Below are 16,973 nucleotides of genomic sequence, written 5' to 3'. Positions count from 1 at the left end.
CTCATGGCCATAATGAGAGCCAACAGAACAGTCTTCCAAGTACAATGTTTTCAAGAACAAAACTAAGGTCCCCAGGAAGGTGGAATAGGCTTCTTGGGAGGTCTGAAATGAAGGACACCTTTACTAAACTGCTTGAATGCAAATCTAGAGGCCAGAGGAGGAGTCAATGGTAGACTAGCTGAAATTCCTGACAGGTGAACTTTAAGAATATGCCAACCCAGCATGGAGCAGAGTGCATAAATAGGACAGAACCAACGGAACCTGCACACAGAGAGGATCCTAATGGCGAGAGAGGCATCATACAGTGGGCTTCCTGGTCTCCTGCAGGACATGAAGCACTTTCTCAGAAAAGAAGTGCCTAAAAGGGATCAATCACCAAAAATGTCAGTTGAAGAGTGGACAAGTGAGGATGGATAATAGACACTTGTCTTGTGTGAGAATGTTCACCTGGTGAGGTAACCTATGGCAATTGCCCCTGGCCAGAAAGGAGGAGGAACCAATGCCATCAAGGCCAAAAAGGAGTCAGTAACAAGATTTTAGGAGAGTCCTGCCTGATCTTGTGCAAGACTTGTGGTAAAAGGTAAAATGGAGGGATGGTGTACAGAAACATCCCCTTCCAAGGAAAAGTCAGGGTGTCCACTTTCCAAGCTAGAGGGCTTAGGACTCTGTAACAGAATAGAAGAATTTGTCTGTTCAGAGGGAAGGCAAAATGATCTACATGAGGAATATCTCACCGATGGGTAATGCCCAGGAACACATCTCTGTGAAGCATCCATTTGTGAGCTTGTGTGCTGGACCTGCTCAAAGAGTCTGCCACTAGATGTTGCTCAGAGGGAATGTAAACAGCTTGAAGAGTCACTTGACATGGGACAGCTAAATCTCAAACCTGAAGAGCCAGTCTCCTATGATGGTAGGACCTTGTACCCCCTTGTCTGTTGACATACCACATCACTGTGATATTACCTGTGAAAATTTTAAAGGGCCCAGGATGAAATGGAATGAAAAGCTTAAAGTGACAGAAGCTGAACTCTCACCTCCTTTATATTGATATGGTCCGACCTCTGACGAAGAGGCCAGAGATGCTGAAATTTGAGAAAGCTGAAGGAGACCCCCCAACCTCTGTCTGAGGCATCTAAAGAGCTCTAGAGTCAGATCTGCAGCCTGGTAAGGAAGCCCCAGTTTGAGAGAAAGTAGATAAATCTACCACTGAAGCTCAAGCTAGAGACAAGGAAGGAAGGGGACTGGGAAATCCAGGGGCTGGCAATTTTGGAACCACATAGACTTGAAGTACCACTGTTGCTTTTTCATGTGGAGTCTGGCCAGGGGGAGCATGGGAATGGTGGAAGCCATGAACTCTAGGACTCTCAGAAAGTCCCTGGTTGTAAGTGAAGCCAGAGGAAAAAGAGACTGGAAAAAGGTGGTAAAAGACAGAGCCTACAGGGCAGGAAGAAATGCTAAACATGGAGATAATCTGGAGCTTGCAACCAAGAAAAATATGATCCTGAGAAGAGGATAGAGCTGGATTCTGAAAGTTTTTGGTGAACCCCAGACTCTGCAACAGGGAAATAGTAAACTGGAGATCCTGAAGCACAGCATCAGGGAAGGAGCTTGAATGAGCAGATTGTTCAGATAAGGAAAGATCTGAACTCCTCTCATCCTACAAAAGGCAATGACAGGAGGGAGACATTTGGTGAATACCCTTGGGGCAGTAGAAAGGCAGAGAATTGAAAAAGCAAGAAACAGATCAACATAAAAGTCTGAAAAACAGGAAGGATGGATATAGGAAGGTAGGCATCCTTGCATGGGTGTAGCCAGAGATTTACATTTTATACTAAGACCTAATGCTGCTGCCCCCACTACTCACTTATCACTTTAAAAATGTACTCATCCCTCAAAATGCTACCCCAGATATATAGGAAGAGGCACGCTATTTTCAGCAGTTACCATTTATATCCATAAAAGCAAGTATTAGAGGTGGAGGTGTATTCCTTTTGTACATGAATTCTTCGTATGCCTCTGTACTGCAAATATTCTTTTGCACAGTTCTAGACATTCTGTGCTTTTTGAGTATTGACATTTCAAAGAGATGTTTGAAAGAAAAATGTACTAATTTGTGTACACTGAGTATGCCAAGCTACACCTTTGCATCCTTCAGATCCAGAGAGGCCAGAAAGGCCTGGGATATAAAAAGGGGAAATAAAGTCTAAAGAGCATCCAAAAGGAAGGCATCTTGAGAAAGGTGATGAACTGGTAAAGGTCCGAAATTGGTCTCCAACTGCCCTCCTTTCTGGGAACAAAAAACATTCTGGAATTAAAAAAACCCTCCTAACTGGGCAGGAGGCACAGCTTGAATGGCACCCTGGATCAAAAGAAAATGGAGCATCTCTGGGAAAAAAGTAAGTTGTTTCCAAGGAGGTTGAGGGATGGCTAAATATGGAGGAAGGAATTTCCAAACCATGAAATATCCTTGGTAGATAATGGACAGAACCCAAGAGTCTGCGGTGATCTTTAACCAATTAGGAAGGGAAAGAGAGAGGGATAAGGGAACCTGGCTGAGGAAAAGGAAAGCAAATTGTCAAATGGAACTCTGCTTATCCTGAAAAATAGGTTTGTGGGAAGTAGGGGTTTGAGTAGACTTAGCAAGATGCACACGTCGAGAACCATTTTTTCCTTTGGGTGGAGAGTGAGAATGCCTGCCAACAAAAGCAAATTTGGAAGGGTAATTCCTCAAACTTATGTACAGGAGAAACAAAATTATGTTTCAGCTACTACAAGGCTTTCCCCTTATCCAGGTGAGAACTGAAAAGCTCAAAAGCAGTAGCAGCAAAAAGATCTTTATTATCCAAAGAAGCATCCAACAGTTTGGCCTAAATGTCATTAAGCAAAGTCTGAAGACAAAGCCAAGAGTAACACCTCATAACACAGCTAAAAGCAGCAGCCCAGAATGAAGCATCAGTGGCATTTAAGAGAGTGGTGGGCAACCTGAGAGGAAGAACCCAACAGGGAATGGACAGAAGCCTTCCCCTCAGTCAGAAAGGTCAGAAACTACATGGGAAAAGTACAGTTGTGTACACTTATAAATGTAGATGTTCGAGTGTATTCACTGTTGCAGTCATTACATTTAGGTTATCTGCTTGCAGGTAGCCCTCGGCCTGATTAACAAAGTCTTGGGTCCTGTGTCAGCTGCTGTCCCTTCTTCCATGACGTCAGGTCATCAGGGGTATACAACATGCAGCAGACGCCATTACATCAGTTTTTCTTGCCCCAGATGTCAGGTGCCCCCCTAATGGGAAGCAATTAAATATAAAAGTACAAGGATATACCTCCAACAAAAAAGCAAATACACCAAAAAGGCTTTTAAACATAGTAAAGGAAAATAGAGGTATAACCAAAAGAAGTTAGGGGGCTGGAGGGAGGGTAACCAGGACTGCAACAGTGAATACACTCGAACATCTACATTTATGGTAAGTGTACACAACTGTACTATGTTCTTCATGTTTCACTGTTGCAGTCATTACATTTGGGTAGATTCCCAAAGCTATGTTTGGGAGGAGGAATTTAGATAGCATTAGGGCCAACTATAAGGCCCTGCATGACTGCAGTGGCAAAGCCAGCTCTGGATTCAGAGAAAATTGGCAAATGATAATGCTTGATGAAAGTATGTACAGAACTCCAGGTAGCAGCTTCTAGGATGTCCCTGGTAGAGATGCCTCTGAGAAAGGCTGTAGAGGTAGATGCAGCCCTGGTGGATAAGGTCTGATCCCCTGGAGCTTAGGTTTTCCATGGTGCTTATAGCAGAAATTAATGCAATGGCTTATCCATTTAGAAATGGTTTGCTTTGAAATAACCTTCCCTTCTGCCCCTGCAGCAAATGACACCAGCAGTTGTTCAGATTTCCTTTGAGGTTTAGTCTTGTCCAAGTAGAATCTAAGTTGTCTGTGCACATCTAAGGAATGCAGTATCCGTTCCCCTTTATTCTGTGGATTGGGAAAGAAGGTTGGCAAGTGAATGGACTGATTATGAGCCACACTGGATACCACCTTGGGCATGAAGGCTAGATTGGTTCTGAGGGACACCCTGTCTGCATGAAAGATGATGAAAGGCTCCACTGTCATAAGGGCCTGTAATTCAGATACCCTTCTAGCTGAAGTGATTGCTAAAAGGAAAGCTGTTTTCCAAGAAAGAAAATTTAAGTTTGCAGTAGCAGCTGGCTCTAAAGGAGGTAGAGTGAGTTTCTCCAAGACAAAGTTAAGGTCCCAAACTGGGGTTGGAGCTCTCCTGGGTGGTCTCAAATTTTTGGCCCCTCTGAGGAACTGCCTGAGCAGTGGATGAGAGAAGAGGGGAAGTTCTGTGTTATAATGAGCTGAAATGGCTGAGGCATGGATTTTAATGGAGGAAAAGGACAGGCCCTTGTGAAGCATCTCAGTTAAGTATAGTAAAATCGAAGTTAAATTGGGCGCTGCTGTGCTCATCCCTTGAGATTGGTTCCAGGCACAGAATCGTTTCCATTTTTCAGCATAAGATTTTCTAGTAAAAGGCCTCCGCCTCTAAAATGATATCCATCACAGGTTTGCTGAGGGATGGTAAAGGAGAGATTAAGTAATTAGCCAGGCTGCAATGTTCAGTGTTAGAAGCTGGGGGTGCAAAATCTGGTTCTCCTGCTGAGACAGCAAAGGAGTCTGAGGAAGGTGCCATGGAGATAACCGTGACACACTGCACAGGAGGGGGTACCAGTGTTGGCACAGCCAGTCTGGAGCAATCAAAGTCATCCTTGGTTTGTCCTGTTTGATTTTTAGTAGTACTTTGGAGAGCAGAGGCAGAGGGGGGAAGGCATAGCTGAAGGACAGAGCATCCACTTTCCAGGCTTGTTTGTGGGGAGTCCTTGTGCACAATTTGTCCAATTGGTAGTTCTGGGGAGAGGCAAACAGGTCTATATCTGGACTCCCCCATCTGCTTGTCAACATGTTGAAAATCCTTGGTTCCAGTTTCCAATCCTGTGGGTCCATGAGGTTTCTGCTTAGTCTGTCTGCCAGTGTATTTAATTTTCCTGGCAGGAATTGACCTTGTAGCTGCACTTGGTAGCTCAAGGCTGTGTTCCACAATGCCATGGCTAGTCTGCAGAGGAGGGTAAGAATGTGTACCCCCCTGCTTGTTTATGTACGACATAACAGTGGTGTTGTCCGTCTTTACCATTAGTTGTCCTGAAAGAATGTGGTCCTTGAAGGCTGTCACAGCATTCTGTACAGCTAACATTTCTTTTTGATTGATATGCAGGTGCATTTGACTTGGGTTCTATTTGCCCTGAATGCACTTCTCTGCCAGGTGAGCCCCCCATGCATAGTCTGATGCATCTGTTGTTAGGGTTTGGGCAGCAGGGGGTGGTGTGAAAGGTAGTCCCTTGTTTTGGTGGCAGTCTTCTGCCCACCAAAGGAACTCTAGGTGTAGGCAAGGTAAGATAGGAATCGTTTCCAGGTCTTGAGAATGTTGACACCACAGGCTTTTTAGATACCACTGTAGTTTCCTCATATGCAGTCTTGCATATGGAATTAGAAGAATGCAGGAGGCCATGAACCCCAAGGCTTGCAGTATTTGTCTTGCAGATAGCAGGGTTTTTGTGGCCACTTGTCTAAAGTAGGTTGTCAAATGAATTTGTTTCTCTGGCGTGAGGTATGCCATCTGGGAAGTTGTATTCAACTCCCAGGAATATAATTTGACAGGGTACCAGGTGTGATTTCTTTTCGTTTATGGTGTACCCCAGACAAGTTAGAACCCTTTGTAAAAAGGCCAGATGATTCTAAAGTATGTCCTGGGTTTCTGCCTGAATTAGACAATCATCCAGGTATGGGCATATTTGAATATTTTTTTGCCTGCAAAATGCAATAACTGGAGCTAGGCACTTTGTGAATACCCTGGGCGCAGTAGATAAGCCAAAGGGCAGTGCAGAGAACTGATGGTGCGTGTAGCCTGCTTTGAAGCGTTGGTATCTTCTGCAAGATATTGGGATGTGCAGGTATGCTTCTTTTAAATTTAGTGTTGCCAACCAGGCATCTTTGCCTAGCTTTGGAAGTAATTGAAGAGTCAGCATCTTGAATTTTAGAATCTCCAAAAAGGTGCTTAGAGTAGACAGGTCCAGGATAGGACACCATGAATTGTCTTTTCTGGGTACCAGGAAAAGTCCAGAGTAGAAACCTTGCCCCTTTTCCTCTTCTGGTACCAGTTGAATAGCCCCCATGCTTGAGAGAGAAAGTACTTGCTTTTGGGCCTCTGCCCACTGATTTGGGGGGTAGGTCCAGTCACCCACTTGGTGTTGGCAACATGTGGAAGTGAAATCTGTATCCCTGGGACACTATATTTAAAATCCATTTGTCCTGGGTAATAGGTTCATAGGTTCATACTAGGCTATCTGCCCTGGGGCAATTATAAGCCTAGCCCGATTCTGTATGGCTTACGCCACCCCTTGATTTGAGTATACTGTGCCCTTTTTAAGGTTTAGTTTACTGTGCCTCTGTCTAATAGTGACACGGGAATAATCCCTGGGACAAGCCTACGATCCCCCATCCACCTATCGAGATTCTTCTTGAAGAGATTCAGTGAGGTGCTCTGCCTCACATGAACTGGAATTCTATTCCAGAGCGAAGGGAGCCTCTGGGTTATGAACCTGTCCCTCCAGCAAGTTCTATTTATTTCTGTGCTGAGGTTCAAGTCCCTCGAGCGTGTGGCTTTAAGGGATTTAGATTTACTGAGGTGGAGCATGTCCATTAATTCTGGATTTGACATAGTTTTGTATGTCAGGCATAGATCGCCACGAAGTAGGCGGTATGCAACTGAGTAGAGCTGGAGTTTTTTTAACCGAGCAGCATATGGCATTTGTTTGAGACCCTTGATCCTCTTGGTGAGATACTTTTGGGGTCTCTCTAATTGCTGCAGGTGTCGGGTAAGGTACATCCCAAAAGGGGCATTGTATTCTATGATGAGTTCCAATTCTTTGCATGAAGAGCAACCTTTCCCCCCAAAGGGGCAGTCAGTTGAGAAGTGCTTGGAAATTTTAAAAGTCATTGAGACAGTTTACCATAGGGGGGGGGTCTTATTATTCCCAGATTTGGAAGTGGAGGCCCCCCACTGCTTAGTTGTGTGTCCCCCCTGGGACTGAAACCTGGGGTTTTTGCTGTGTATGGGTTTGGCTTGAGAAGATCTGGAAGGGGCTGGAAAGGACCAACTATTAGAGGGCCAGTACCTACTAAATCAGTTTGCATAGATTTAGCTTTATCTTCCATCTTTTTAAGAACTTCCTCAGCCTTGTTGCCAAACAGGCGGTCCTAATTTAAAGGAGCATCCAACAATTTAGCTTTAACATGATCAAGCAAAGATTGCTCCTTGAGCCAAGCATGCCTTCTGAGCACAGACCCAGTAACAGCAGCTCTGCAAGAGGCCTCTAATGAATCAAAACCACATTGCAAAGTATGTTTTCCAACTTGTTCAGCAGAATACATTAAATCCTGTACTACTTTATTTTCCACACAGTCAGGAATCAACATAATTTTCTGTTTAAGCAGTCCAATAACATGTTGCTGATACTTTAACATATGAAACTGGCAGTTAAAAGCCCTAATGGCCAAGGTTGCAGAAGTGTAAACCTTCTTACCCCATATATCCAGCGCCCTGCAGTCTCTATCAGAAGGGGTAGGATTTTTAGCAGTAGAAGCCTTAATGCCCTTGGGCCCCTGTGAAATAGTCTCTGGATCTGCAATAGGATTTTTAAAAAGGAACTTGTGGAACTCAGGGACCCTGTAGTATCGGTCAGGTTTTCTGGGAGCAGGAGGCAGGGAATCAGGGGCCAAACTAGATTCTGAAAAAGCATCAACAATGTCTAGTGCAGGAGGAATAGCTAAAGGCCTATGCTGAGGTAGGAGAAGGAAATCCCTAAGCATATTTTTTGAATCAGAAAAATCCTGGCTTTCCCAAAGGAAATACTCCCCTCAGAGTATGTAAGGTTTCCCCAAAAGAAAAATCCTCAGGAGGGGAAGCAGAGGGAATGGAGTCCTCTGCATCAGAATCTTCATAAGTAGATAAGGGCAAATCCAGATCATCAGAAGAATCAGAAAAAACAGAATCCTGTTCAGAAGATTCATAATCAACTTCAGTCCTAGGCCTCTTAGAAGGGGGGGGGGTTGGCTACCCCTGATTAGAGTTATTAGATCTTCAGCCATTCTTATCATTTGTTTTTTAGGCATAGAGGCCTGAGCATGTGGCCTGGGCATCGTTTTTTTAGTCATGGATCGAGATTTAGGCCTAAGTAAAGGAGGCATCAGTTTAATATGCAAGTCCGTAGGCTTAAATACACCCTCAGAAGCCGGTGCCTGCACAGCAGCTCTGCACCCATCCAAGGTAGAGACATCCGTGGGTTCCATAGTTGAAGCATCTCGCGGCATACCGGACTCCGAATGGGTCTCAGTAGAGGCCTGCAAATCAGTAGTAGCGGGTATCAGGGGCTGCGAAAGTGCCCGAGTACCGTCTAACTGGCTTAGGAGAATCGATGTCGGCAGTTTTGGACCTCGGCAGCCTGTCTCTGTCTTTATCTTTGCATTTTTTCGGATTCCCGGTAGTCGGATGGCTAACAGACGACATTTCTGGATAATTAAACCGAGAACCGAAATATTCAGAGGCGAAAATATACCGACGACGGATAGTGCGCTGATTAAATAAAGCGCAAAACCGACAGCAAGGTACGTCGTGGTCAGGGCCTAGGCAAGGAATACAGTACGAATGAAAATCTTTATGAGGTATTTGCTTTCCACAAGTAATGCAATTATTAACTTTTATTGACATCGGCAAGGAGCAAGAAAAAGTTTCCCCAATGGGGTACTTAGCTTTAGTTGAAGACTTCGGTTCTGAAACTCGAAAAAGTACAGTTTTGTACTTACCATAAATGTAGATGTCCGAACTGGATAGCATCTGCAGTCATAACAACTGGGGGTTGTCCTGTCGTCAGGCAGCCCTTCAGTCGGCCGGATTCCAAAGTCCGGGTCCGGCTTCGGCTGATGTCGCACTTCACCCGACGTCATCTCTGTTGGTCTTCGGGTATAAAAGCATCAGCCGACGCCATTTTCCTCAGTGTTTCTTGCCCCAGATGCCAGTAGCCCTCTTGAAGGCTAAAATTTGGATAGATGCCAATGTTTCCAAAAAGATAGAGGTAAACACAAAAATAAGCATGTATGTACATATATACAAACAAATACACCATAAAAGACTCCCCCCCACCAGCTAGCTATTAGGAGGGTTAACACCCTAGGAGTACCACAGAGGGAAGGAGGGAGGGTAATCCTGACTGCAGATGCTATCCAGTTCGGACATCTACATTTATGGTAGGTACAAAACTGTACTATGTCCTTCATGGATGCATCTGCAGTCATAACAACTGGGTAGAATACCATAGCCAACTAGGGAGGAGGATAAAAGTAGATTATGGTGTGTTTAGGATCCCTTGCAGTACAGCAGTGGCAAACCCTGCTCGGGATCTGGAATATAGAGGCAAATTATAATGCTTGGCAAATGTATGCACGGAGGTCCAAGTAGCCGCCTCAATAATGTCTTTGGTTGCCACTCCTCGTAAGAAGGCTGTGGTAGTGGCTGTTGCCCTTGTAGAATGAGGTCTTATGTTCTGTGGAATTGGTTTTCCATGGAAGGAGTAACAGAATCGTATGCAATTTCCTATCCATTTGGAGATTGTCTGTTTGGAAATAGCTTTTCCTTCCCTTCCTGTTGCATAGGCTACAAAAGTTGGTCAGTCTTTCTGCTATTTTTGTTCTGTCCAAGTAGTAGCGTAGCTGTCTATGTACATCCAAGGTATGCAGTATTCTTTCCCCTCTGTTTTGTGGGTTGGGAAAGAAGGTAGGTAGGTGGATTGCCTGGTTTAAAGACACTCTGGATACCACCTTAGGCATAAATGTAGGATTAGTCCTCATGGACACTCTATCTTGGTGGAAGATTAGGAAGGGTTGCACTGCCATTAAGGCCTGTAGTTCTGAAACCCTCTTTGCTGAAGTAATTGCCAGTAGGAAAGCAGTTTTCCATGACAGGTGTTGTAGGTCTGCTGTTGCTGCTGGTTCAAAGGGTGATAGTGTCAACTTTTCTAGCACAAAGTTTAAGTCCCAAGCTGGTAATGGTGGTTTCCTTGGAGGTTTTACATTCTTGATTCCTCTGAGGAACTGCCTGAGCAAAGGGTGCGAAAAACAGGTGGATCAAAGCTGTATTCTGCTGAAATAGCTGATGCATGTATCTTGATGGAGGAGTAGGACAGGCCTGAATGAAGAAGTTCGCCAGATACTCCAGAATGTTAGGCATATCTATGTTTGACACATCTTTTCCTCTTTCCGTACTCCAAATGACAAACCTTTTCCATTTTCCAGCATAGTTCCTTCTTGTTGAAGGTCTGCGTGCTTCAAGAATAATGTCTTTAACTCTTTGGGAAAGTTCTGGATTAGCTGCTGCTATGTGATGTTCCATGCAGTCAGTTGCAACGCGTTTTAGGTTTAGGTGTATGACCCTGTGGTTGTTCTGAGTCAACATCAAAGGCATCAGGGTATTGGCATATTGTTCGAGACATGCTCCTCAGCAGTGGGTACCAGTGTTGTCTTGGCCAGTTTGGAGCTATCAGGATTATCCTTGGACGTTCTTCCTTGATTTTTAGTAGTACTTTGTGTATCAAGGGAAGAGGTGGGAATGCATATGCTGTTAGGCCTTTCCAGCTGAAGGAGAGCGAATCCACTTTCCATGCTAGTGGGTGGAATGTCCTTGTGCAGAACTTTTTGAGCTGGTGATTGAGAGGTGATGCGAATAGATCTATCTGAGGCATTCCCCATTTCTTTGAGATGGTCTTGAAGATGTCCGGGTGCAGCTTCCATTCGTGGGCATCCGATGTGGTTCTGCTTAATATGTCTGCTAGAGTATTTTCTTTTCCCGGTACAAATATTGCCTGTAACTGGATGTTGTAGCTGAGTGCCAGGGTCCACAGCTCCAAAGTCATTCTGCATAGGGGGTATGAATGAGTGCCTCCCTGTTTGTTGATGTACCACATGACTGTGGTGTTGTCTGTCCTTATCATCAACTGGCCCTCTTGGAGAAATGGTTTGAACTTTTGGATTGCCAGTTTTACTGCCAGCATTTCTTTTAGGTTGATGTGCAGGTGAAGTTGATCCTGTGTCCACAATCCTTGCACGCATTTGTCCAGCATGTGGGACCCCATCCTAGGTCTGAAGCGTCTGTTGTGATGGTCTGGCTTGCTTGACATCTGCGAAAGGGTAGGCCTGGGTTTGACTGACATGCCTGAGCCCACCATAGGAACTCCTGCTTTAAGCATGGAATTAGTGGGATTTCTGTTTCTAGGCTGTGTCTGTGTTGGGACCATAAATTCTTTAGGTACCACTGTAGTTTTCTCATATGTAGTCTGGCAAATGGGACCAAGATTATGCATGATGCCATGAAGCCCAAGGCCTGCAGTACTTTTCTTGCTGTTAACTTGTTCAGTTTTGTTAGTGCCAAGAAGTAAAGAGGGAGTTCTTTTTGTTTTTCTGTAGTCAGGAATGCCATTTGTTTTACTGTGTCCAATTCAGCCCAAGAATGTCCTTGTTTGGGATGGTATCAGCCTTGACTTTTGTAAATTGACTGTGTATCCCAGTGCTTGTAGCAAGTAAATGACCCTTTGTAAATCTGTTGTCAGCTTGCTTTTGTTGTCCCCTTGTAGCAGGCAGTCGTCCAGGTATGGGTAAATTTGAATTCCCTGTAGTCTGCAATGGGCGATTACTGATGCCAGGCATTTTGTGAATACTCTGGGTGCAGTAGATAAGCCAAAGGGCAATGCTGAGAATTGATAGTGCTCTGATCATGCAAGAAATCTGAGGTATCTTCTGCAGATTGGTCGAATGGGGACGTGCAGGTATGCCTCCTTGAGATCTAGAGTTACCAGCCAAGACTCCTTGCCCAGCATGGGAAGAAGTTGCTGTAGGGTCAGCATTTTGAATTTTGGGACAATGATGTATGTATTTAAGGTGGACAGGTCGAGAATTGGTCTCCAACTTTTTTCCTTTCTTGGCACTAGGAATAGTCTGGAGTAGAACCCTTTCCTTGCTCTGCTGTTGGCACTCTTTCCACAGCTCTCATGTTTGCTAACTCCATTATCTGTTGTAGTGCCTCTGGTTTTTGATTTGGAGGTAGATTTGGCATTCCTCTTTTGACTGGTAAAGTGTGGAAGTGAAACCGGTAACCTTGATCTATGGTTTGTAAAATCCACTTGTCTTTTGTTATGTAGTGCCAGTTCTTTGAAAATAAGGTTAACTTTCCGCCTAGAGGAGCTGCTATTTGTTCCCTGGTAGGCGGATTTAGGGTTAAGTCACTGTGGTTGTGCTGATGTAGTGGCAGTGGTTGTGTCTGTGCCTCTGTTGTTACCTTGCCACTGTCGTCCTCTGTAGGCACCTCCTCTGGATTGGTTTCTGCCTCTGGAGCGTCTATTCCTGCCCCTTTGAAATTTTGTAGAGTCAGGAAAGGACCAATTTTGGCAGGCCAGTTCCTGCTAAACCTTGGGGTTGAACCTGCAAGAAATCTTTAACCGTTTGAACAGATTTTGCCTTTTCTTCCATTTTCTTCATAACCTGCTGGGCAGGTGTACCAAACAAACTTGTCTTATCCATAGGAGCATCTAGCAACTTAGCTTTAACATGATCCGGTAAAGCTTGCTCCTTTAGCCATGCATGCCTTCTTATCACTGTGCCAGTCATGGCTGATCTAAATGAAGCCTCCAGTGCATCATAGCCACATTTTAAGGAATGGTTGCTAACCTGTTGTATGTTATTTACCATTTCTAATACATATTTCTTATCAAGAGATTCATCAGTGGTTAGTTTTTAGTTAACTGATCAAGCATAAACTCTTGGTATTGTATCATGTGAAACTGACAGTTTAAAGCTCTAGCTGAGAGAGTAGCTGAAGTGTAGACCTTTTACCCCATCTGTCTAATGACCTTGCTTCCCTTTCAGAAGGAATAGGGTTTTTAGCTATGGTCGCGGCTACTGCCTTGGGACCCTGGGATATAGTTTCGGCGTCTGCAAGTGGGGCCTTGTAAAGGTGGTGATGAGTATCTGGCACCCTGTAAAATCTGTCTGGTTTGGCAGGGGCTGGGGGTAAAGAATCTGGAGCGGAGCAGACATAATTGAAAGCATCATCCACCACAGAGAGAACAGGAGGTATAGCTAAGGGCCTGTGCTGTGGGAGGTGCAGAAAGGTCCTAAGTCTTTTTCTGGAGTCTGAAAAATCCTGTTGCTGCCATTGGAACTGCTCTCGCATGGCATGTAAGGTTTCCCCAAAGGAGAATTCTTCTGGTGGGGAAGCAGCTGGAATGGATTCTTCAGCATCAGAATCTTCAAAATTGGAGAAAGGAGCCTCTGGCTGGTCAGTTATGTCTGATTCATCAGCAGAATCATCAGAGGACACTGGCTCAGGGGGCTCTGCCCTAGGTCTCTTCTGTGGGGGCTGAGAGGCCCTGTCTGGGTGAGATTGAGATCCTCTAATTAATGAAATTAAATCTTCTGCCAAAGTAAGCATTTGAGAACTAGAAGAGGGCCTGGATGTGGGGGGTTTAACAGGCACTGTCTTAGTAGTCTTGGCTGCTTTAGCCCTGGCGAAGGCCTTAATGGACATGGCTGCTGGAGGCCTAGCAGCACCACGTGCTGGGGTAGAGACATCCAAGGGAATGGTGTCTGATAAGTCAGTGGCAACCACCGTAGTGGATAAAATTTCTGAGGCCGATTCGAGAGTGGTAGCAGGGGCCTCAGTTGTAGAGATAGGTTCAGCTGTACTTTGATCAGTTTTCTCGGTTTCGGCCGAAACCGAGACACTCGCGGTTTGCTTAACCATGGTTTCGGCCGAAACGGCGGACCGCGAGTGTCGGTCTTTATCTTTGCTTTTTTGGCAGATTGGGTAGTCGGAGGATCCGACGGCTTAATGTACGCAAAATCAGAACCGAAAAACTGTTCTGCAAACTCCGACCGACGCCTAAGCGTTGTCGGTTGAAAGAAGCACAGGCGAACAGGCTGCTACGTCGTGGGCTGGGCCTAAACAAGGCAGACAATAAGAGTGGAAATCTTTATGAGGTATTTGTTTCCCACAGGTTAAACAATTATTAACTTTTTCTGACATCGGCTGAGGCAAGAAAGAGTCCCCAACGGGGTACTTAGCTTTAGAAGTCTTCGAAGTAGTATTCGGTAGAAGTAATCTCTGGATCCGACCCACCGGCACTTGCGAACAGCTTCTGCTTCGGGCGCCACGCGGCAAGAAAGACTGAGGAAAATGGCGTCGGCTGATGCTTTTATACCCGAAGACCAACAGAGATGACGTCGGGTGAAGTGCGACATCAGTCGAAGCCGGACCCGGACTTTGGAATCCGGCCGACTGAAGGGCTGCCTGACGACAGGACAACCCCCATTTGTTATGACTGCAGATGCATCCATGAAGGACATCAAACATTTCAGAAGTCAACCGACCGGCACTTACGAACTGCTGCTTCAGGCACCGCACGGCAAGAAAGACTGATGTAATGGCGTCGGCTGCATGTTTTATATCCCTAACGACCTGACATCATGGAAGAAGGGACAGCAACCGATGCAGGACCCAAAGGCTGACTGAGGGCTACCTGCAAGCAGATAACTCAAATGTAATGACTGCAACAGTGAAACAAAAAGAACATCCTGAGAAAGGAAGGTCAAAACATATCTGGTCATACGTCTGGTAGTTAATGCCTCAAAAAGTTAAAGTGTCAGCAGTACAAACCTTTTTGCCCAGCCAGGAGGGCAGCTAGAACTGGGAGACCAGCAGAAGGCTTAGGAGATTCCATCTGGGGGCACTCATGATCCCTTTTTTGGATATCAGAGACTTGAGCAGTCCCACTTAAAGAATTCCATTATACTTGAAACAGTGTCCCCAAAGAAGAGTTCTTCTAAAGGGGATTCTGGACTACAGTTCAGAAGATTATTTATTTTATTTATTTCAGTTTGGTGACCGGGGAAGTCCACTGGGCCCATGGGGGCCCATTTTCAGTGGAGGCCCAGGGAGAAAAGCTCCAACTATTACATAAGCATTGAAGATACAAAAGTAAGTAAGTTACAAAAATAAAGTACAGTTTACATGAATGAACATTTTGTATCAGGCTTAGTAGACAAAAGACAATTATGATGTATCTGGAAGGCTGTACTGTGGAGATTCATTTAGGAAATATCATAAAATTGAAGTGTTGCAAAATTATACATAATCGATTAAAGTAAGGAAACCGTTTACAAGCAATCATTCGACATAAGAAGCTATTTACAATATTTACAAGGTAGATAGATACAGAATCTTCAGAAGGGGTTGCAGAGAGCTAGAGACAGCTCAAGGAACTAGTTGTTGGGGAGTTAGAGAGATAAAGAGGTAAGGAGTAATAACTCCTTCGGGTAGTATTTAGAAAGAATTAGGGTGAAAAAGCAGGAGCATTTCCATTTGGAGTGCAAGTGGGTGAAAAGCTGGGTTTTAACGTTTCCTGGGTTAGTTATTGTCCTGAGTGTGGAAGGGAGAGAATTCCACTTCTTACCTAGTGAGAAAGAGAGGAAAAGCTGACCAGCAGGCCATTTTAGTTTGTGGATAGTAATTAGGTTCTGATTTTCAGATCTAAGAGGTCTATTGGGGGTGTAGGGGGAAGGATGTTTATTAGAGCTGGACATTTGTTTGGGTGAAATACAAGTCTGTGTGCTGTGGTAAGTTGGAGGTAGTCTAGATAATTTGGGAGTTCCAGCCAGATTAGAGAATTAAGGGTATGGCAGTGATGGGTGGAATTTTTGGATCTGGAGGCAAATTTAGAGATTTTGTTATAGCAGTTTTCCAGTTTAGAGGTGTTGGTGGCGGTCAGGTTAGTTAGAAGAGGGGCTCCATATAATAGGGTGGGAGGAGGTAGGTAGTAGCTAAAGTATGTCTTGTAGAGTTGGAGAGAAAGATTGCTCCTATAAAGCATTCCTAGCTTTTGGTGGGTTTTCTTTATATTTTGTTGGATATGGATATCGAACTTGAGTTTTTCATCAATAGTAATGCCAAGAAGTTTTGTAAAGGGATCTACTTCAATGGGAGAATTGGAATGACTGAGGACTTTAAATGAATTTTTGTCAAAAGAGAAAGTCTTGGAGGGAGAGAAAAGTAGAAGTTTAGATTTATTTGCATTTAGAGACAGGTGATTTTGTTGCATCCAGTTTTCAGTAACAGAAAAGGCAGCTTGGGTTTTAGTCAGTAGTTCAGGGAGGTTGGAAGCAGAGCAGACTATTGTAGAATCGTCTGCATATTGAATGATTTTGGCACCAGGAATGGCAGAGTGAAGGTTATTGATAAAGATGTTAAATAGTATAGGTCAGAGGATGGACCCTTGCGGGACGCCAGTTGGGGTAGGAAGAAAGGAGCAGATGGAGCTCTTCCATTTAACTGCCTGAGATCTATCTGACAGGTAGCTAGAGAACCATGCAACAGTGATTGGAGCGAGATGTAGGTTAGAGAGATGATAGATAAGGTGGTTATGGGAAACAGTGTCGAAAGCCTTGGAAAGGTCAAGTAGAACTGTGGAAACTAAATGACCTGAATCTTGGGCTTGGTTGACAGTTTCTAAGAAGGAGAGTAGAGCGGTTATGGTGCTATGGCCAGGGTGGAAGCCATGCTGGGTAGATGTTAGGAGTTGGTTTTGGGTTAGGTAAAGCATGAGTTGGAGATGGATACATTTTTCTAAGGTTTTGGAAATTGGAGACAGCAGAGCAATGGGCCGGAAGTTTGAGATGTCAGTATTCTTGCCACCTTTGTGGAGAGGAAGAATGTAAGCAGAACGCCACAGTTTGGGTACATATGACTCCTTTATAGATCTATTGATTATGATGCTAATTGGGAGTGCAATACTGTTGGCTGCGCATTTTAGGAAA

The sequence above is a fragment of the Protopterus annectens genome, chromosome 4.part1 (genome assembly GCF_019279795.1).
Source record: "Protopterus annectens isolate FY-2018-M chromosome 4.part1, PAN1.0, whole genome shotgun sequence".
NCBI lineage: Eukaryota > Metazoa > Chordata > Ceratodontiformes > Protopteridae > Protopterus > Protopterus annectens.
Note: the sequence above shows the minus strand (reverse complement) of the source record.